The sequence below is a fragment of the Culex quinquefasciatus genome, chromosome 2, assembly GCF_015732765.1.
Source record: "Culex quinquefasciatus strain JHB chromosome 2, VPISU_Cqui_1.0_pri_paternal, whole genome shotgun sequence".
NCBI lineage: Eukaryota > Metazoa > Arthropoda > Insecta > Diptera > Culicidae > Culex > Culex quinquefasciatus.
In genome coordinates, this window is record NC_051862.1 from 42,949,214 (window position 1) to 42,970,794 (window position 21,581).

At 35.3% G+C, this 21,581-nt stretch overlaps 1 protein-coding gene across 3 annotated transcripts in view; it reads right to left on the minus strand.

Moving 5' to 3' along the window:
* Window positions 1-21,581, minus strand: part of LOC6043836 (neurogenic protein mastermind) — a 253,670-nt gene that overhangs the window by 195,775 nt on the left and 36,314 nt on the right. Inside the window, exon 1 of one of the 3 annotated variants that reach the window (XM_038253535.1) lies at window positions 3,497-3,677. The exons of the other annotated variants lie outside the window; for them this stretch is intronic. The gene's annotated coding sequence lies outside the window, so the exon portion shown is untranslated. Of the gene's footprint in view, window positions 1-3,496; window positions 3,678-21,581 lie in introns of those variants that run through there. 3 annotated transcript variants of the gene reach the window in all.

Here is a 21,581-nt window from a genome sequence, read left to right on the forward strand (position 1 = left end):
ATGTTTAACTTTAAGAAAAAACAAAAAAAAAATGTTTTAAAATTTCCAATAATAAAGTGCTTACGTGGAATATGGATGCCCCCTAAGCCGTGATGCCGAGCCTCGATGAATTATTTTGATTAAATATAACTCGACTAAAATTGCTCTACTGAATAAATTCCATTCATCAACAAATGAATCAAAACGGTTCTTACAATGCATCGCCATGATGTCACCATGCTCAACGGGTTCGGAGATTTCCCAACTCTCAAGTGGCATCGAGCTGATCGCGCAATTTTTCGAAACATGACACCCACTCTCTGCCAGATCTCCGATCCAGCGCAAGATCGCGGAAAATAGTGACATTGTTTACACATCGAGTCCTGGCTGCACTGGAACGACGGAATGTCTGTACCAAGAATTGAGCTGACTGATGGAGTTTTTGTTTTAATTTTGAAAAATCGTCAGCAAAAAAAAAGAAAAGTAAACAAACAGTTTGAAAACAATAAAATTTGACGTGTGTTGCCAAATCGATCGAATATTTTATCTTAAAAAAAAGCAAGAGAGGTTGCATGATTTTTCGAAGCAAAAAAAAAAGCCCAAACTTCCTTCGAAACCAAGTCAACAAACTGTGAAAAACGTCAGCAAACTAGTTTCGTCACGAAATAAACCACCAGAAAGGTGGCAGGGACGTTTTTTTTATGTAAGTTGCACCTTAATTTGTGTGAGTATACAAATAATAAAAAAAATACACTACCAAAACTCAATTCACAATGAAAGAGGTAAAAAGAAACAACAAAGCAAAACTAAAAAAAAATGAGGTTCAAGTAGAACAGTCAACCGTAATGTTGTGGTGCGGCCAACCGGCCCGGTTGTCCGGAGCCCCGCAAATAATCGCATAAATGACACTCCACACTGTCTTCGTCGCAGTTGGCGGCGCGCGATTTTACACCTCTTGCGGGAGGCACCGTGAAAAAAAATTTGCATGAAATTTTATTTAATTTTTAAAGATTTCCAAAAAACATTTAATTTTGCAAGAAAATTTTAAATTTATCAAAAGTAATTTTTATTCAGAACTTTTCAACTGTGCTGCTGACAATCGCGCCCCCTCGCAAAAGCTTTTATAACCTCACTTTGGGTGGATGTTACTTAACCAACGCCAACAACAACAACAGCTGACAACACCACCCTCGTTTGCAATGTTGTAGTACGAGAGAATCATGCATTGCTAAATATGCCTCTTTTGGTGAGGCGATTGCTGAAGCGCGGCTGATGAGCGAGAAAACGCCGCTGCTACTCCTACTTGTTGGGTTCGAAGAGAGCCAGGCAACAATTATCAATTAGAGAAGTTTAATTGTCGGTTTCCTTGTTAGAAAGTGCGTGTGAGCAAGTTGAGAAAATCTTTAGACTTGAAGAGCATCTCTATTTATAAAATAAAAAAGAAGAAGATTATTTTTTAATAAATCGCTTGATATATCGCCCAAATGGCAACACTGCTTGGTCAAATTTGGCGGTAAGGCGGTTTTTCTAGCTGTCAAAAAATAGTTAGCATGAAAAGCGTTACGTGGAAAATTTCAGGAAAGTTACAGCTCGACCTTTTGCCGACCAAATTCAAATGATTTTTTTTGAAAGATTGTTAAGCATATGGATTTCGATCAAATAAAGCTTTGAATTGCATTTAAAGCAGAAAATTTACTAAGAAAACTACGCTTACGTGCCAACTTTCAGCAAAAAAATCACAAAATACTAAAAAAAAATCTTTTTTGCGAAAAAAAATAAAAAAAGATCAATTGTTCAAAAAAATTCATTTCAATAATACATTAACTCAAAACCAGTGCATTTCTAGAGTATTTTTTTAAGTCCGATAAACCAAATATGTTATTGCTTTTTGGGTGTTTTTAAAAATGCTTTGAGCTAAGGGTGTAATAAACAACCCAAAAAACAAAAAATCTTAATTTGGTTTATTAGACTTTTTAAACAAAAGCTCTTATTTTTTAAATTCTGATAAGTAATTTAAAGTAAGAATTAAAAAAGCGACTCCCCTAATTTGTTTAATTTTTGATTTATTTTTTTGTGGAAATGCATGCAATTTATTATAATTTATTTAAAAAAAAGTGAACTTTTTCGTGATAAACATTAGAAAATTCTAATCCATTTCAAAATCGCACACTGAAAAAAAAGTTACGGGGAAAATTCTTTACAAATTAAAATTAATTATTCCATTAACCATATTTACAAAATGTACCGCAAAGACAATAATTGCTTAGAAAAAAAATAACGACCCGTTTTATAATTGACCTACATAAAAAAAACATTTTTATTACTTTTTGCTTTATTATTCCTGCAAAATAATTTATTTTCTCAAAATGTTAGACATTTCTTGAAAGATTCATATTGTTTATTTTGAATTCGATTTTGATTTAAACAAACTGTTAAGCAAAATGGAACCAATTAAAATTTCCAGATGTTTTTAAAATTGGAACGATAAAAAAATTACCTGGAAATTCTCAGAATTCGTATGCACTCCTAAAATTAAATGCAAATCCCAATAATTTTTCACAATTAATAAAAATCAGTATATTTTCGAAATTTCGAATTTCGAACAATGTAAATGGGTCAAAGCCGAAGTGTAAACAAAGAGTCTGTCCTGCTCGTTCTTAATGTTAACATCCACTGACGTAAGCGGGACAGACTGCTTGTTTACACTTCGATTTTGGCCCATTTACATAATTTTACTCGAAATGTTAGATTTTCGTCTGCAAGATTTTCAGCGGATTCGCTAATTCGAATGGAACTGCATTTGAATGAGCGAATCCAAATTCGCTAATTGGAACGGCGGACAGCTGTCAAAGGCTTGAAACCACGTGTCTGGAAATTGTAGAACAATGGTGTTGAAACGTCAACATCAGTTTGACAACTGGTTTTGACGCTTGAGTGCTTTTTTAATTCGAATACGTTCGAATAAGCGAGCATTCGAACAAGCGGATATTCGAAGGAGCGAAATTCGAATGAACGAATCCGCTCTGTACTTTGCTAGATTGTTTTGTTGACCTGGCAACCTTGATTGTATCCTTAAATTTAGTTCAAAGCTCAGATTTTGTGTTCTCAACGAACAAGCTTATTTTTCTAAGTGCAATAACATATTGAACGACCATAAAGAGTGCATTATGGGGTTTTTAAATCAATTTTGAAAAAAACAACACCGCAGCCTTTCTTGACAGAAAGTGACCAGAAATCAAGCAAAACAATGTAAATCTGCAAATGTAAATATTTAAACAATCGTCTATCCTGCGCTTTCCAAATTTAAACATGAACTGAAATGAATTCAAAATGATTTTTTTACTTCTGTATACAAAAATAACATTGAAGGTCCTAGCATCGGAATTGAATAACACCCCTGAATTAATAAACATTTTCAATTACTTACAAACTGACACTGACATCTGTCATCAACCGCCATCTGTCAAACACACACACACACTATCAAAAAATTTGTCAGAGCAAAACAAAAACACACCGGAACTTGTTTGTCAACAAGACGCCCGCGAACGGTTCAGCCTGCTGCTCCAGCAACTACCAACTCGCGCTCGCGCGAGAATCTGTCAAACGGTAACCGTCAAAACTCTTCCGAAAATCTTGAAGAAATCGCGTCGTATCGCGTCCGGTACTCTCACCGCGAGCAATCGCCATTATCGACTGACTCGAGCGGCCAGAGACGACCAACAAACGCCGCGACTAAACGAACAAGCAGAAGAAGACGAAGAAAAGCACAACAAAACGACGTTTGACGTGAGCGAGAGAGCGTGCGCGCGGGGTGGTGTGAGTGAGAGCAGGCCGGAAAGTGTGTGAGTGTTGTGAAACGTTGTTGACGCGGTACAGGGAAAAGACAGAGCGTGCGGCAAATCTTGTAAATTTGTACACAAAAACATCAGAACGTAGAAAGGAAGGAAGAGAGGGGGCTAGAAGACTGATGAAGAGGTGCGATTCAGCGAACGAAGGCAAGAAAGAGGGCGCGCGCGCGAGCCAGCTAGTCGAGGTTAGTTCCAGCTCAACGGATTCCTTCGCGTTGAATGACTGTGGAAGCGTGAAAGAGGGGTGCGGAAGCGCAGCGGAAAAACTGTTGAGTATCGATATCAATGAGCTGAAGTAGGCGCTGCTGGGCAAGGGTTGCAGGAAGCCGTGAAGCTGATGGAACTGTCAAATTCTGTCAAACTCTGTCAAATTCTGTCAATTCTGTCACCAACTGTCATAGAGGAATCCAAGTCCCGTTTAACAACGACCCCGAGTAGTTGAACGAAATCGTTCCGCAGCTTACGAAGCTCATTTGACTGGCTTGGCGAGCGAATCGCTCGCTGGAACAAGAAGCAGGAGAGTGTATTAAAAGGCATTTTGGTTCGGAATCTTTTCACGCTCTCTCACCGCCAAGAGCACCCCGATTCCAGTTACTCCGACGGCGTCAAAGAAACTTTTTTTATACGCGCAACCTGTGTCTGGCGGTGAGTGAGAAAACGCACCGAGAGTGCGAGCGAGACCGAGCAATAACAACCGAGTTCGCTGGTGTTGGTGTGGCATGCTTGGATTGCACGCACACTACCGAACCGGGTGTGACCATCGGAAAGCACGTATCGTTACGCCGTCGCCAACTGCGACGACCTGAGCATAGCATGCTGGTTAGGGGAGTTGGACCAGTTGAGGGAAACTTTGACGTTTATGTTTGAGGGTTGCAATCTCAAAACAGAGCGAGTTTCGCTAGCTTCCTTGGAACTGACCAGCGCCACCTTCCCGGAACTAGACGGAGAGCGCTGAACGGAGAGGGAGCGCGCCAAGGTCTCTAATCCGGGATGCCCGTTGCTTATCTTATCGATTGCCTGCTCTCCGCGGAGTTCCGAGGAATTATCAGGTGTGCGTGAATTGTTATGATGGACTTTGCGTGGGAATATCTCGCGACTTGCTAATTGGTGCCACTTAACGCATCGCCAGCCTACTATGACCCGCGTCTACCGGCCATCTAGAGCCGTTGTCTGTCAAACGTCTCATTGACCTCTAAATCGGCGTGTGTGGATCCCGTGATGGATAATCCACCGCCCCAAGGGCACCGGAAGTGGATCACATTCCACGACGACGACCACGGTATCATTTTCTCCTGACGAGCGATTTTAAACTCTGCTGAAACGATGTCGTGTGCCAGCAGTTTGCCGTGATCGAAGGCAATAAAGGGAGTACACGAGAGGCAACAACAACAACGGCAAAAATCAACAATGTGAGGTCACCAGTGTTGCCGGACGGGCCATCACTAGCGCTAGCGCTGGAAGCACGGCCTACTGCGCGAAGCTCACCGGCGACCGAGTCCGAGCAGCTGCTGCTCAACTGCTGGAACTTGTCAACGCGAGCGTTGCCAGAGTGCTCGTCTGGAACGCCAAACCCCCGCACCATCTGGCAACCCGGTTCGAAAAGGTTGAATACGTGATTTCTTAGTCTCGCTCTCTCTCTCCGTCTCTCGCGCTCTCTTTTGTTCAGCATGATGTTTTGGAACGCGGGCGGACTCTGAGCGAGAATCGTCGGAGAGAACTTGGAGTGTAACAGCAACAACACACAGGAAACCGGTAGCGGTGAGCGGCTAAATGCCACTTTCGGGGTATTTCACACACTGGTGTTCAGAGGAGAGAGGGAGGATGAAGAACACAGGTCGAAAGCGCGCTGACGACGACGACGAATTGTGAATGAAGGACAGAGGACGTCGGCGAAGAGGAACAAGTACCGGAGAATATGAAGTCGCATCATCATCGTCGTCGTCGGATGTTTGGTTTTAAATATGAAAGACGAACTTGCGTTTCGAGGGCAGCACTCGAAGACATGTTGTCAGATTCAGGGACTTTCTGGAGCAGATGAGCGTTGGGCGGAAGAAGCAATCAAGAAAGTTCGGGGTTTGGCCAACTAGATCTGGGATTACGGTCGTTTTATTGCGATTTTGACAAAAAAAAACTTGATTTTATACGGGGTCTAAAATTTTACAAGAGACACGTGTTTGCAGATCATCCGGTCATCCGGTCAAACTGGTTCGCCAAATGGGTCATAAATCTTAAATCTATTTTTAGAACAAAAAAACCCAATCAGCTATTAAACTCTTCGCTCAACCAATAAAAATAAAATTAAAACAAATCAGAACTTGGATTCTCGACGGCTTCATAATTTGCAATCAGGGCGAGTTATCACTTCTTTTTTTTTGTTCCGAAAGGCACAGAGCAAAATAAACAACCGGAATGATGGATCGATTAGAACACTTGCAAATTGGGTGGATAAACGTTGCGAAGCGATACGGACCACGGTCTGATGAAGAACACGGTAAAACTAAGGGAAGACAGGCTTTTGTAAGACATGTTTGCAGGTTCGGTTAGCACTTGTTAGGTTTCTGGGAGATTTTGTGGGATGATTTGTTTATATACTCGGATGAAATGTAAAAACTTTATGCTTTAAGGTTTTATTCCTATCAAATATGTTTGCGAAAAATGATCATTTTTGTGGTTGATTTTTGCAAAAAACCACCAAACCAAACCAGGTAATGTAGTAAGTTCAAATACCCACAAAATAAAAAAAACAGTTTTTAAAAGTTTTTTTCATTGCATAATAGTGTTAAACGATGCCAAATTACTAATATACCTACTAAAATTTGCACCGAACACTAAGTAAAAAAATACGTAACAAAATCCAGATTACTATTTTCTAGCAACACGCGTCAAATAATGTATAGATTTTCAAAAAAATAAAGACTGTTTGTGCAAAATAAGGTCATGCCAATTTTGTTTCAGGTTTTGCTTCACCACCCGTTCTTATTTTAAAACAAAATCAGAGAAAATTTACATAAACAATGCAAAATTGTAAATTAAAATTTAATAGCATTGAAGCGATGATTATTGAAAATATTCAAAAAAATACCGTTTTTTTATCCTCATTATTAAAAACGCAAAATTTGTAGGAATGCCAGAACGTAATGTTGAATTAATAGGAATTCTGTGTTTTTTGCCACGAAAAAAAATACTCTCATGCCAAACACTGAATCATATATTTACCATTTTTACGATCTTTGATATAAATATGCGCAAACTTTTCGGCACAATGATATCCATTTTAGACACTTGAAATTTTAACAACATGTTTCTGGTTTTGGAAATACATTTTTAGCCAAAAATAGGCCAAATAAGGCAATGCTAAAAGTAGAACCTGTCAGGTCCAGCGGAAGCTAAAAACGGAATCGCATTGCAGTCAAAATATAATTTTTGAAATGACGCCACATGGAATGGATTTTTAATCATAAAGGTTAATTTTTTAATTTTGAAAATCAGTAAATTTATTTAATGTATATAAATGCGGAAATAAAAAAGTTTAAACATTGAATTTACGAGCCATGGTATCAACATTTGAATGAACAAATTGTTTAAAAATGCATTTTACACCTGCCCAGTTGTTTTGCAATCATTATTTACCAAAATACCTAAGTATCGACAAAAAAAAATTTTTGCAAAAAAAAAGTTTTTGCGGTGCTGTACACTGGAATTTTATTAAAATTCAAAATACTGCTAAATATGAATATAAATGCCGAAAAATGCGTTTTAGATAGTTTTAAGTAGATTTGACTTCTATTTTAATTAAAATTTTGAAGATTTTTGAAAAAATATGTTTTTTGCCCCCTGATTTTTCCGACCTTTTGAAGGGGGAGGGCACCATAAATTTTGAAAAATATTTGCAACGGCCTAAATTAAAAAAAAAAAACAAGATTGTCAAAATTCAAGATCGCAAAAATTCTCTTATTGTTTTTCTTTATACAGCAAAAGAGTTTTTGTGTAAAATATTAGAATTGTGACAATCTTTTTTTATATAGTGTTTTGCAAAAATGTTAGTAAACTACAAAAAACACCATTTTTTTTCTATTCAAAATTTTGCGTTGATTGACACAAATATCTCAAAAAAAAAAATTAATCAAAAATAATTGTTTTACACCAATATTTTTTAACAAATTAAAAAACACAAGTTTTGAGTCAATTTGAATGTTTGGTAAGAACATGAATAATTCATACTAGTAACTCTTACTTTGATAAAATCAATTCTGAATTTTACGTCGTTTACATTCATTTTTGAAGCAATGAAAATTATGTTCATTTTTTCAACATGGTACAGTTCAGATTCGATTCTTGGAAGGTCTAATTTTATCGTTGGTTCTTTTTGCATTGTTGAGCTTAAAGATACAATAAAATGCTCCTAATTGATTTGGGAATATGATAGGTTAAATGACAAGATCATTTATTCATTCAATATGCATAATTTTCGATTAAAGTTGAATTATTTTGGTTTTTGAACTGGAATTTGATTTTAAGAATATGAAATTGAATAATCGATTCTTCGAAGTTCAAAAATATTTAGAGTTTTGGTGAATTTTCGATGAACAGTACTGAATAATTCTTTACGAAATAAGTCTTTTTAAATTTTAATTTTTTTTTTTAATCCAACTAAATTTTTTTTGGTGCATTCGGTGTGCCCAAAGAAGCTTTTTTGCATCACTAGTTAGAGAATTTGCAGCAAAGCTAAAAGAAACATGTCGCCAACTATGAACAAATAGCGTAAACCTATGATTTTTTGATAAAATGCGTTTTTTCCTTCATAATCAACATTTTTGTAAAACTTTTGCCGAATTCGGATGAGAATAATTATTTCCAAGAATTTGGTGTACAAGTATCCAATATTTGTTTGAAATCAATAAAAATTGGTGAATATACGTTAACACATCTGTTATCAACTATATAACTGTTCAATTCATTGATATATACGGGGAAACTCATTTTTTCGTGTTCCAAAACATGTTTTCAAAGAAAAAGGTCACAAATGTTTGCGCGCCCAAAAAATGATGTTCATTATTTTAAAGCAAAACATTTTTCTCGTCTTTTACAACCAGTTTCATTAAGATTGATGCAGGGAACCATGAGAAATAAGCGATTTTGTTCTTCAATCCAGCAGAAAGGAATACGATTTTTGGCAAGTAACCTCATTTTGGCGCCACCTACATTTGAAACACAGTCGCGCTGCAAAACCTCAATACAAAAATGATATATGAAAATTCAAAAATACAAAAGATACCTTTGAAGGATTTTTTTGATCGATTTGGTGTCGATCTTGGTGATGCACGGTAAAAAATTGGTGATTTTTTATTTAACTTTTTTTCACTTTAACTTGATGTAAAAAAAAATTACTATTATATGTTTAAGGGACATCAAATGCCAACTTTTTAGAAATTTCCAGAATGTGCAAAAAATCTTTGAACGAGTTATGAATTTTTGAAAGAATAATGATTTTTTCAAAAAATCGAAGTATCCGTCGCGAAAATTTTAAAACTTTATTTTTATTTGCAATCAAAAAGTACTTTAGTGAAATTGAAAGGGCCAAAAATTTAATTGCTGAGATATCGACATAAGTTTTTTAGTGAGGCTTAGAAAACATCATTTTTCCTGTTTTTAACCCTTTGCATGGCAATATCTCAACTAAAGGTCGTATCAACAAAGTTCTCAAAAGCAAAATGTACAGATTTTTCTCAGTTTTTAAAAAATATTTTTTTCAAAAGTGGGCAAACATGGCCACTCATTTCAAAAAATGAATAACTGCGACTATTTTCAAAAAAGTTAACTCAAAATGGTTATAACTTGAAAACGGTGCAATTTATCAAAATTTCACTAAAGTACTTTTTGATTTGCAAATTCAATTGTGTGTGTGTGTGTGTGTGTGTGTGTGTATGTGTGTGTGTGTGTGCATGTATGTGTGTGTGTGTGTAACTCGCATAGGCATTTGGTAGGTGTTAGCTCTGCCGAGCTTCGGTGACCCATTTCTACGCAGGCTAGCCGTGCGCGAGGTACTTCAGCTTGAATCGACAAGCCCCGCCCTAAAGAACGTTTGCATCAATCGGATTCAAACGTTATTTAGCACTTCCGAGTCCTTGTCAAATGGACAAAGACCCAGCACGTATATAGTTTGTAGTAGTAGTATTCCTAATTCTACCAATCCAAAAGACGGGGGATCGTACCCCGATTCGAGCGACTTTAATGTTTCGTTCATGTTAAGAGTTTCAAAAATTCATATTTCCTGATCTTTCTCGTTTGGAGCAGATGGGAATCGAACCCAGGATCATTCGCTTACAAAGCGAACACCGTAACCAGTCAGTCACGACTGCTCCATATTTCCAATTGGAAGTTTCTCACCCGAAAAGCAGCATCATCCGTCAAACCGGCAGCGATTACATTCACTATTTCGTCACGAATCCGGCGACTTCTCGAGCCGCCAATCTCAGCAAACCTTGCCTACTCTCGCCCCCTTCACTCACTACTCAACTCCTTCAACATTTTCCTCAGCAATTTTCACAACTTTACAACAATACAAACTTGGAAAATCCACCCATTTTCTCTTGAAGGCCACCTGCTGTATCGGCAAAAATTTCTGACCAAAATGTAACAAATGGATTCAAAAAACTCCGTTCGGTGACCGAGATTTCTCCTCAAAGTGTCACTTCTTCACAACACCCAAATCCAAGCTTCCCTGCACCGTGCGGTACACGCGGTACACTTGCACCTCGGGTTTGCTTTGCGCCTGCTTTGTTCGGTTTACACCCGTACCCGACTCACACGAACCGAGGGTATTTTGGTTCATCGTACCAGCGCACCACGACACTCTCGGTTTGCCGCGTCGGTTTTGTGTCTGGCACTCACCCTTGGCATGAACCCGGTATATGAGCCAAGGTGCTTCACTCGTCACGAGCCGAGGTACGTGTCGTGGTACGCGCTGGCGGTACAAAACGGGTTCAATACCACGACACGTACCACGGCACGCTGTGTTCATGCCATGGGTGAGTGCCAGACACAAAACCGATGGGGCGAGCCGAGAGTGTCGTGGTGCGCTGGTACGATGTACCAAGATACCAATACAAAAATGGGTTCAGGCACGTACCGAAGCTAGAAAACCAAACCCGCGGTGTGCGTTGGCACTGGCGCATGGGAAGCTTGCCCAAATCACATGAAAATCTGCAAAAATCCGTCTGAATTCTTGTACCACTTAAAACACTACACTACCGAAAGAACTTCTCACGGAACTGTCCCGCCGGAAAGTCTAAAAATTGCGAACCGTAAAACGTCACGATGAAAAATTCGAAACGAAGAGAAACCAAAAAACGCGGAGCGCAAATTCCTGTCAACCAACCGCCTTTTTGATTTGCAAATTCCATTTTACATCGAAAAATTAAGCAAAACAATGTAAAAGGACCGAATCCCAAGTATAAACAAAGAGTCTGTCCTGTTCACGTCAGTTGATGTTCACATTTGGAACGAGCAGGATAGACTATTTGTTTACACTTCGGCTTCGGCCGTATTAAAATGTTTTGCTAGAAATGAAGATGAAAATTTTTTGCGACCAACATTTCCATTTTTTTGAAAAACCAGTATTGATTCAAAAAATCATAACTTGGTCAAAGATTTTTTGCCCGTTCTGGAAATTTCTGAAAAGTTGGCATAAAACATATCAGAAAAAAAAATAAAAATAGTACTTTTTTTGCAAATCAAGTTTAAGTGACAAAAAGTTAAATAAATTATAAATTACCGTGATGCAAAATGGCTTCTTTGGGTATACCTTAGGCACCAAAAAAGTTTCAGCCGGATAAAAAAATACAAAAATTAAAATTAAGAAAAAATGACCGATTTTGCAGAGAATTGCTCTTGATTTTTTTCCTAGGCCTTCGGATAAGCGAGTCTGGACTGTACATTATTTACATAGCCATTTGAGGCTTAATTGATGGTAGAAATAATATACCCGAGATTATTTTTTTAATGTTTCACTGTCCATTCAGGATTTTTTTTCAATTGACTGAGAATTTTTCTTCAATTTATTTGAGAGTTTGAAAATAGGACAAATAATCGCTGAGATTGTGCACATTTCAAGAAAAAATAATGAGATAATTAATTTGTCTTGGACAGCTTGAAATGTAAGGCTTAGATTTTAACCCTTTTAGGGCCTGATGAGTCATATATGACCAAAAAATCAAAATTTTGAAAACTAGCCTATAATTTTCGTATGGTCAAAGAATCATGATCTCGTCATTATTTTTTTTTAAATTCATATATTATATTTGTTATTAAAATGCTAAAGTTTTGGACATTTCGATAAGGTGCCCAAATGTGTCTGAAGTGTTAAAATGTTGGAGCGATTGAACATTATGGTAATGTCCTCAAATTTTGGACATTTAGACAATGTGCCCTATAGATTTGTTAGTTCATTATCTGATTTTTTATAAGGCAAACTAAAGTCAACACCGTCAACACGTCTTGATCGCCAACAAATTTTCACCCCACTTTACAAACGTACGAAACCATTCGCACAAATGCCAAGGCGCGCGTGTATTCCCAGACATCAGACCAGCAGTTGCGGTGGCCGCGTGAATTGCTGAATAATAACAGAGCAACGCTGACGACGACTGCGACTTGATCTGGACTGTGTGTGCCTTGGCATCGGGCACCTCGTGCCATTGTCGAGCAAGCTTCACATGTGATGCAAGTGCGCGCAAATCAACGCCGTCCAACCAACTTCAGTTTGCGGGCTCAAACTCAGACCTTCGATTGAACTCGCTCTGCTGTGTCTGATGAACCTTTTTTTTTTTACTCCGAGTGTATATTTTTGCTTGCCTTTGCTATATTAAAAGCTCGTCGCATGTGGAATATTGATTTCCTTGCCGCGCGGGCCGCCCTGCCCTGAACTGCTTCTTCTTCTGGCACTTCTCGTCTGGCAGGGGGCGCTCGACGGTTGGCTCATACGTTTTAAGCGATATGTGTATATTTGGTACTTTGTAGCGAGAGCTGGAAGAGTCTAGACTGGTTCGTGGAGTTCACAGAAGTTGAGCAATTCGAACGACTTTGGGAAATATTCAAGAAAAACCGTCAAACTGAAGCGAATCTGTGATCTAGAACAGAGACATGTGGTGGTGAGAAGACGAAAAACAGAAAAAAGTTTTTTTGTAGTTATTTGGAGAAGCAGAAGATTTCACAATCTCGTACTCGCAGTAGTTTAAGCATCTCCCAACTTGAAGTTTGTCAATTTATGAATCATTAGTTTATTTCTTGCTTTCAGAATTCAGAGTCATCTGGTGGCGAATAGCTCAACTACTAAGAGGTTGGAGCCCCTACTCAGTAAATCAGAGTCATCTGAAAGCAAAACTCAAATTCGCTTAAAAATCCCAAATTCCTGAACCAGTCTACCCCAATTCCACTGAGGGAAACGACTCGCTCCCGGACTCAAAAGGGAAGGTGGCCAGGCCGCGGGGAGCGGCCACGGTGGAAGTGACCAAATAGACGAGGATTATCGTCATCATCGTCGGCCGTTCGCCAATCTCTCCAGGGACCAACTCTCGAGGACGCGCGTTCTCGGATGTCAATTTCGTTCCTACATTTTTTGTTATTTGCAAAACCTGCCTCAAAAGACGTCCTTTCACCTTAAGGAGGAGGAGGTGGTTTGCTCTTACGCTGATTAGCATGAGGATGAAGTGGCATCTTTTGAAGAAGTTCTCTCTCTCTCTCTCTGTGTCTTGTTTGGTGTTGATGGTGGTGGTCAAAGTGAAATTGATATCGCTTGAAGGGGACGACGACGTCGACCGACAGGTACTCTGTGTGTGAGACGTCTTGTTCTGAAGTCCAGGGTCAAGTAGGTGGATATTGATGGTATTTAAATATCTGGAAGGATGAATGCAGCTTGGGGTGGTGATGGTAATGTGTACGGCAATCAGGCTGTCAGTTTTGTCAGTTATTTAAACTTTAAACTAGTGATTGACATTATTGTACTATGTTTTTGAGCTTTTTTAAAATCTATTTTAATCACTGTGAAAACTTTAAGTGATAGAAATGGAAATTCCGATAAATTTTCAATTGTTTTTTTATTACCAAGTTTTACCATAATATACCTTTTCAAACTATCTAACATTTGGTCTTGTATTTGTTTCTTGTTTCTTGTTTCTTGTTTCTTGTTTCTTGTTTCTTGTTTCTTGTTTCTTGTTTCTTGTTTCTTGTTTCTTGTTTCTTGTTTCTTGTTTCTTGTTTCTTGTTTCTTGTTTCTTGTTTCTTGTTTCTTGTTTCTTGTTTCTTGTTTCTTGTTTCTTGTTTCTTGTTTCTTGTTTCTTGTTTCTTGTTTCTTGTTTCTTGTTTCTTGTTTCTTGTTTCTTGTTTCTTGTTTCTTGTTTCTTGTTTCTTGTTTCTTGTTTCTTGTTTCTTGTTTCTTGTTTCTTGTTTCTTGTTTCTTGTTTCTTGTTTCTTGTTTCTTGTTTCTTGTTTCTTGTTTCTTGTTTCTTGTTTCTTGTTTCTTGTTTCTTGTTTCTTGTTTCTTGTTTCTTGTTTCTTGTTTCTTGTTTCTTGTTTCTTGTTTCTTGTTTCTTGTTTCTTGTTTCTTGTTTCTTGTTTCTTGTTTCTTGTTTCTTGTTTTTTTTTTTTTTTTTTTTAATTTATATTTATTCAAATTTCTTTTCCATGTACATTCATTCAGTTAAAATATTATTGAGTGTCCAATCACAAACGATGACTTTTCACCTCAATTTTAAATACTAGCAACTTTCATTTATTCATGAAATATTGTAGCTTTCGCTATTCAGTGATTTCAAATGTAGGAGGTCCTACATGTACAAAAGGGAAAAGGGATACCTTAAAACTAACTTATAAACTATATAAAGAGCGGATCAATGCAGCTGAAGACTGCAATGATTTTTGTCGAAATGCATCAATTATCTTATTGGACATAACATCCAAAGTGTCAACTTCGGCTAATTGATGAAGTTCACTGGTGCTGAACCAGGAGGAAGTTTCAGAATCATTTTCAGAATTTTGTTCTGAATCCTCTGAAGTTTTTTCTTCCTGGTTAAGCAACAGCTTGTCCAGATCGGCACAGCATAAAGCATGGCAGGTCTGAAAATTTGTTTATAAATTAACAGTTTATTCTTGAGACAAAGTCTAGAATTCCTGTTTATAAGTGGATACAAACATTTAATATATTTGTTACATTTAACCTGGATACTTTCAATGTGATCCTTGTAAGTAAGGTTTTTGTCAAAACCAAGTCCAAGATATTTCACTTGATCCTCCCACTTTAAATTTACCTCATTCATCTTTATAATGTGATGACTTTTTGGTTTAAGAAAATCAGCCCTTGGTTTGTGAGGGAAAATAATAAGTTGAGTTTTTGCAGCATTTGGAGTAATTTTCCATTCTTTCAAATAAGAATTGAAAATATCCAAGCTTTTTTGTAATCTTCTCGTGATGACACGAAGGCTTCTGCCTTTGGCGGAGATGCTTGTGTCATCAGCAAAAAGTGATTTCTGACATCCTGGGTGCAAATCAGGCAAGTCAGAAGTAAAAATATTGTATAAAATTGGACCCAAAATGCTTCCTTGAGGGACGCCAGCACGTACAGGTAGTTGATCAGATTTGCTATTCTGATAACATACCTGCAGAGTACGATCCGTCAAATAATTTTGAATAATTTTCACGATATAAATCGGAAAATTAAACCTTTTCAATTTCGCAATCAAACCTTTATGCCAAACACTGTCAAATGCTTTTTCTATGTCTAGAAGAGCAGCGCCAGTAGAATAGCCCTCAGATTTGTTGCTTCGAATTAAATTTGAAACTCTCAACAACTGATGAGTAGTTGAATGCCCAAGGCGAAATCCAAACTGCTCATCAGCGAAAATTGAATTTTCATTAATGTGCGTCATCATTCTATTAAGAATTATTCTTTCGAATAATTTACTAATAGATGAAAGCAAACTAATGGGCCGATAGCTTGAGGCTTCAGCAGGATTTTTATCCGGTTTCAAAATCGGAATTACTTTGGCATTTTTCCAACTACTGGGAAAATATGCCAAATCAAAACATTTGTTGAAAATTTTGACCAAGCAACTTAAAGTTGCTTCTGGTAATTTTTAATTAAAATGTAAAAATGCCATCCTCACCAGGGGCTTTCATTTTTAAAATTTTTGATAATAGATTTTATTTCATTCAGATCCGTATTAAAAACTTCATCTGATGAAAATTCTTGTTCAACAATATTCTGAAATTCTATTGAAATTTGATTTTCAATAGGACTCAAAACATTCAAGTTGAAATTATGAGCACTCTCAAACTGCTGAGCAAGTTTTTGAGCTTTTTCCCCATTAGTTAATAGAATATTATCACCATCTTTTAAAGAAGGGATGGGTTTTTGAGGTTTCTTAAGAACCTTTGAAAGTTTCCAAAAAGGTTTGGAATAAGGTTTAATTTGTTCGACATCTCTTGCGAACTTTTCATTTCGCAGGAGAGTGAATCTGTGGTCAATAACCTTTTGCAAATCTTTTGAATTCGCTTCAGTGCAGGATCACGAGAACGTTGATACTGTCTTCGGCGAACATTTTCAGACGAATCAGAAGCTGAAGATCGTCATCAATAATGGGAGAATCAAATTTGACTTGGACTTTAGGAATAGCAATATTCCTAGCATCCAAAATTGCATTAGTTAAAGATTCCAAGGCTGAATCAATATCAGCTTTGGTTTCTAAAACAAAATCATGATTTAAATTATTCTCAATATGATGCTGATACCTGTCCCAATTAGCTTTGTGGTAATTAAACACAGAACTATTGGGTCTGGTAACTGCTTCATGAGAAAGTGAAAAAGTTACTGGAAGATGATCAGAATCAAAATCAGCATGAGTCACTAAAGGACCACAATACTGACTTTGATTTGTCAAAACCAAATCAATTGTTGATGGATTTCTAACAGAAGAAAAGCAAGTTGGCCCATTCGGGTATAAAACCGAATAAAGACCAGAAGTGCAATCTCTGAACAGAATTTTACCATTGGAATTTACTTTTGAATTATTCCAAGATTGGTGTTTGGCATTAAAATCACCGATGATCAAAAATCGAGATCTATGCCGAGTAAGTTTATTCAAATCCCCTTTGAAATAATTTTTATTTTCCCCAGTGCATTGGAATGGCAAATATGCAGCTGCAATCATAATTTTCCCAAAAGAAGTTTCAAGTTCAATGCCCAAACTTTCAATAACTTTTAACTTAAAGTCACGTAACGTGCTATAAGTCATACTACGGTGGATAACTATTGCAACTCCACCGCCATTTCGATTCATTCGGTTATTAGTTATAACTTTATAATCTGGATCACTTTTCAAATAAGTGCCAGTTTTTAAAAATGTTTCGGTTATAACAGCAACATGCACGTTATGAACTCGTAAAAGTTGAAAAATTCATTTTCTTTCGCTTTTAAAGAGCGAGCATTAAAATTCATAATATTGATGGAATTACTTAGATCCATGATTAAACTTCAGGGTAAGAACAACATCATTCGCAAATTTTAATCCAATCTGGATTGCTTCCATCATGGATGTAGCATTACTCATTGTTTGAATCAAACCAAACAGTGAGTTTTGCAAAAAGTCATTTTTCAAACGTAACATCGCCGAGATCAGAAGATCCCAAAGCGTTGCCAGCAGAAAAATTTTCAAATGAAATTTGAGGTACCTGCCCAATTTGAAAATTGGTAGAGGATTTAAAATTCGTGGATGAACCCGAAACGACGTTAGCATAAGAAATGCCATTGTTGTTACCTAACTTTTCCACGGTAGGGGTATTTCTAGAATTGTTCGAGTGAGACAGCACGAACGTTTGATTTAAAGATGCAGGTACAACCTGACTTTGAGAAAATTTCGGTTTAGATTTCGGCTGATGCTTAGCACGAGAATCCAAAACCTTTTTCTGATGGGGCAATCCCAGAAATTTGATTTGTGATTTCCACCACAATTTGCACATTTAAATTGGGTGACTTCTTTCACGGGACAATTGTCCTTGTCGTGAGAAGAATCCCCGCAAACCATGCATTTTGGAACCATGGCGCAATGATCAGTACCGTGACCGAATGCCTGGCAACGCCGGCACTGGGTCAGATTCTGGCCATTACCGCCATGTTTCTAAAATGCTCCCACTTTACCCGTACATGGAACAAAAACTGAACTTTGTCCAAAAGTTTCAAATTGTTGATTTCATTTCTGTTGAAATGAATCAGATAAAATTGTGAAGTCAAACCAAAGCGAGAAATATTCCCGTTTGATTTTTTCTTCATTGGTATTACTTGGGATGGGGCAAAGCCAAGTAACACCTTAAGTTCGTTTTTGATCTCATCCACCGACAAGTCGTTGGAGAGACCTTTCAAGACCGCCTTGAATGGACGAGCATTCTTGGTCTCATACGTGTAGAAATTGTGTTTGTGGTTTTCAAATAACCAACAAAAGTTTGGTGATCTTGTAAAGATTCCGTCAACAAGCGACATTCTCCTCTTCGACCAAGCTGGAACGAAACCTTCAAATTGCAAGTTTCCTTGCAATTCTTCAGTTGCGTTCGAAAGCTGGCCAAATCGGAGACGGAAGTCACAACAATTGGCGGAGCCTTTACTCGTTTCTCGACGGCAGAAGGCTCAGTACGAGGAGAAGGTTCCTTGTCATCAGTTTCGGATAAAACACCGAAACTGTTTGTCAATGGAATTGGAGGATTAACCTCACATTCAGAATCAGAATCAGACCTCAGAAGAGGCTGTTTTCTTTTTCTGTTTCCGTTAGCCGGTTTAGCGTTCAAACGCTTCACCGACGTAACGACCAAATCTTCAGAAGATTTGCGTTTACCTTTGTTTTGACGCATTTTGCAAGCAAAGTTCTCTTTAAAAGATGGCTTCGTTTGTAAAATACAACAAAATTTCAGGCGGGGTTAGTCTTGAAAAGGCTGTTTAGAATTTTGGAAAATAACTCAGGTAGTCTTTAAAAAGACTGTGAATTTTGTTTTGAAATAACTCTGAGCTTAGGTAGTAAAAAATACCGCAGCTCTAGTGTCCGTTCACCACGAAGGTTCGCAAGACACTCTTGTTTCTTGTTTCTTGTTTCTTGTTTCTTGTTTCTTGTTTCTTGTTTCTTGTTTCTTGTTTCTTGTTTCTTGTTTCTTGTTTCTTGTTTCTTGTTTCTTGTTTCTTGTTTCTTGTTTCTTGTTTCTTGTTTCTTGTTTCTTGTTTCTTGTTTCTTGTTTCTTGTTTCTTGTTTCTTGTTTCTTCTTTCTTGTTTCTTGTTTCTTGTTTCTTGTTTCTTGTTTCTTGTTTCTTGTTTCTTGTTTCTTGTTTCTTGTTTCTTGTTTCTTGTTTCTTGTTTCTTGTTTCTTGTTTCTTGTTTCTTGTTTTTAGTTTCTTGTTTTTAGTTTTTAGTTTTTAGTTTTTAGTTTTTAGTTTTTAGTTTTTAGTTTTTAGTTTTTAGTTTTTAGTTTTTAGTTTTTAGTTTTTAGTTTTTAGTTTTTAGTTTTTAGTTTTTAGTTTTTAGTTTTTAGTTTTTAGTTTTTAGTTTTTAGTTTTTAGTTTTAGTTTTTAGTTTTTAGTTTTTAGTTTTTAGTTTTTAGTTTTTAGTTTTTAGTTTTTAGTTTTTAGTTTTTAGTTTTTAGTTTTTAGTTTTTAGTTTTTAGTTTTTAGTTTTTAGTTTTTAGTTTTTAGTTTTTAGTTTTTAGTTTTTAGTTTTAGTTTTTAGTTTTTAGTTTTTAGTTTTTAGTTTTTAGTTTTTAGTTTTTAGTTTTTAGTTTTTAGTTTTTAGTTTTTAGTTTTTAGTTTTTAGTTTTTAGTTTTTAGTTTTTAGTTTTTAGTTTTTAGTTTTTAGTTTTTAGTTTTTAGTTTTTAGTTTTTAGTTTTTAGTTTTTAGTTTTTAGTTTTTCGTTTTTAGTTTTTAGTTTTTAGTTTTTAGTTTTTAGTTTTTAGTTTTTAGTTTTTAGTTTTTAGTTTTTAGTTTTTAGTTTTTAGTTTTTAGTTTTTAGTTTTTAGTTTTTAGTTTTTAGTTTTTAGTTTTTAGTTTTTAGTTTTTAGTTTTTAGTTTTTAGTTTTTAGTTTTTAGTTTTTAGTTTTTAGTTTTTAGTTTTTAGTTTTTAGTTTTTAGTTTTTAGTTTTTAGTTTTTAGTTTTTAGTTTTTAGTTTTTAGTTTTTAGTTTTTAGTTTTTAGTTTTTAGTTTTTAGTTTTTAGTTTTAGTTTTTAGTTTTTAGTTTTTAGTTTTTAGTTTTTAGTTTTTAGTTTTTAGTTTTTAGTTTTTAGTTTTTAGTTTTTAGTTTTTAGTTTTAGTTTTTTAGTTTTTAGTTTTTAGTTTTTAGTTTTTAGTTTTTAGTTTTAGTTTTTAGTTTTTAGTTTTTAGTTTTTAGTTTTTAGTTTTTAGTTTTTAGTTTTTAGTTTTTAGTTTTTAGTTTTTAGTTTTTAGTTTTTAGTTTTTAGTTTTTAGTTTTTAGTTTTTAGTTTTTAGTTTTTAGTTTTTAGTTTTTAGTTTTTAGTTTTTAGTTTTTAGTTTTTAGTTTTTAGTTTTTAGTTTTTAGTTTTTAGTTTTTAGTTTTTAGTTTTTAGTTTTTAGTTTTTAGTTTTTAGTTTTTAGTTTTTAGTTTTTAGTTTTTAGTTTTTAGTTTTTAGTTTTTAGTTTTTAGTTTTTAGTTTTTAGTTTTTAGTTTTTAGTTTTAGTTTTTAGTTTTTAGTTTTTAGTTTTTAGTTTTTCGTTTTTAGTTTTTAGTTTTTAGTTTTTAGTTTTTAGTTTTTAGTTTTTAGTTTTTAGTTTTTAGTTTTTAGTTTTTAGTTTTTAGTTTTTAGTTTTTAGTTTTTAGTTTTTAGTTTTTAGTTTTTAGTTTTTAGTTTTTAGTTTTTAGTTTTTAGTTTTTAGTTTTTAGTTTTTAGTTTTTAGTTTTTAGTTTTTAGTTTTTAGTTTTTAGTTTTTAGTTTTTAGTTTTAGTTTTTAGTTTTTAGTTTTTAGTTTTTAGTTTTTAGTTTTTAGTTTTTAGTTTTTAGTTTTTAGTTTTAGTTTTTAGTTTTTAGTTTTTAGTTTTTAGTTTTTAGTTTTTAGTTTTTAGTTTTTAGTTTTAGTTTTTAGTTTTTAGTTTTTAGTTTTTAGTTTTTAGTTTTTAGTTTTTAGTTTTTAGTTTTTAGTTTTTAGTTTTTAGTTTTTAGTTTTTAGTTTTTAGTTTTTAGTTTTTAGTTTTTAGTTTTTAGTTTTTAGTTTTTAGTTTTTAGTTTTTAGTTTTTAGTTTTTAGTTTTTAGTTTTTAGTTTTTAGTTTTTTTATATTCTACTCTAAAAAATCCGCATTAAGAAAGTAAAGAAGTAAAGTAAAGAATTAAATAAATTTGGTTATACTTAAGTGCTGGTAGAGTATGTTGGCTACGAACCTGAAAAGAGAAGAGTTTACAAAAAAATTAAGAATTAATTCCTATATTAATTTAAGATGTCGTTATCAATCTAAAAATACTGTATTCTTTTGACATCTTTATCTCTTTTTATTTTGAAATTGCATATGGATTTTTTCAAGATTTTTTAAAATAATAAAAAATGAAAATCTCATAACAAATCTCTTGCAACAAAGTAATTCACCACCATCTTTACTGCACTGCTGCTGCAGGTCTCTAGGGCAAATTAAGCCTGCCAAGTGTTGCTGCAACGATAAGGTGGTGGGGGTTGGTTGCAATTGCACATCACCAACCAACCAACCAGTAACATTCGCCACA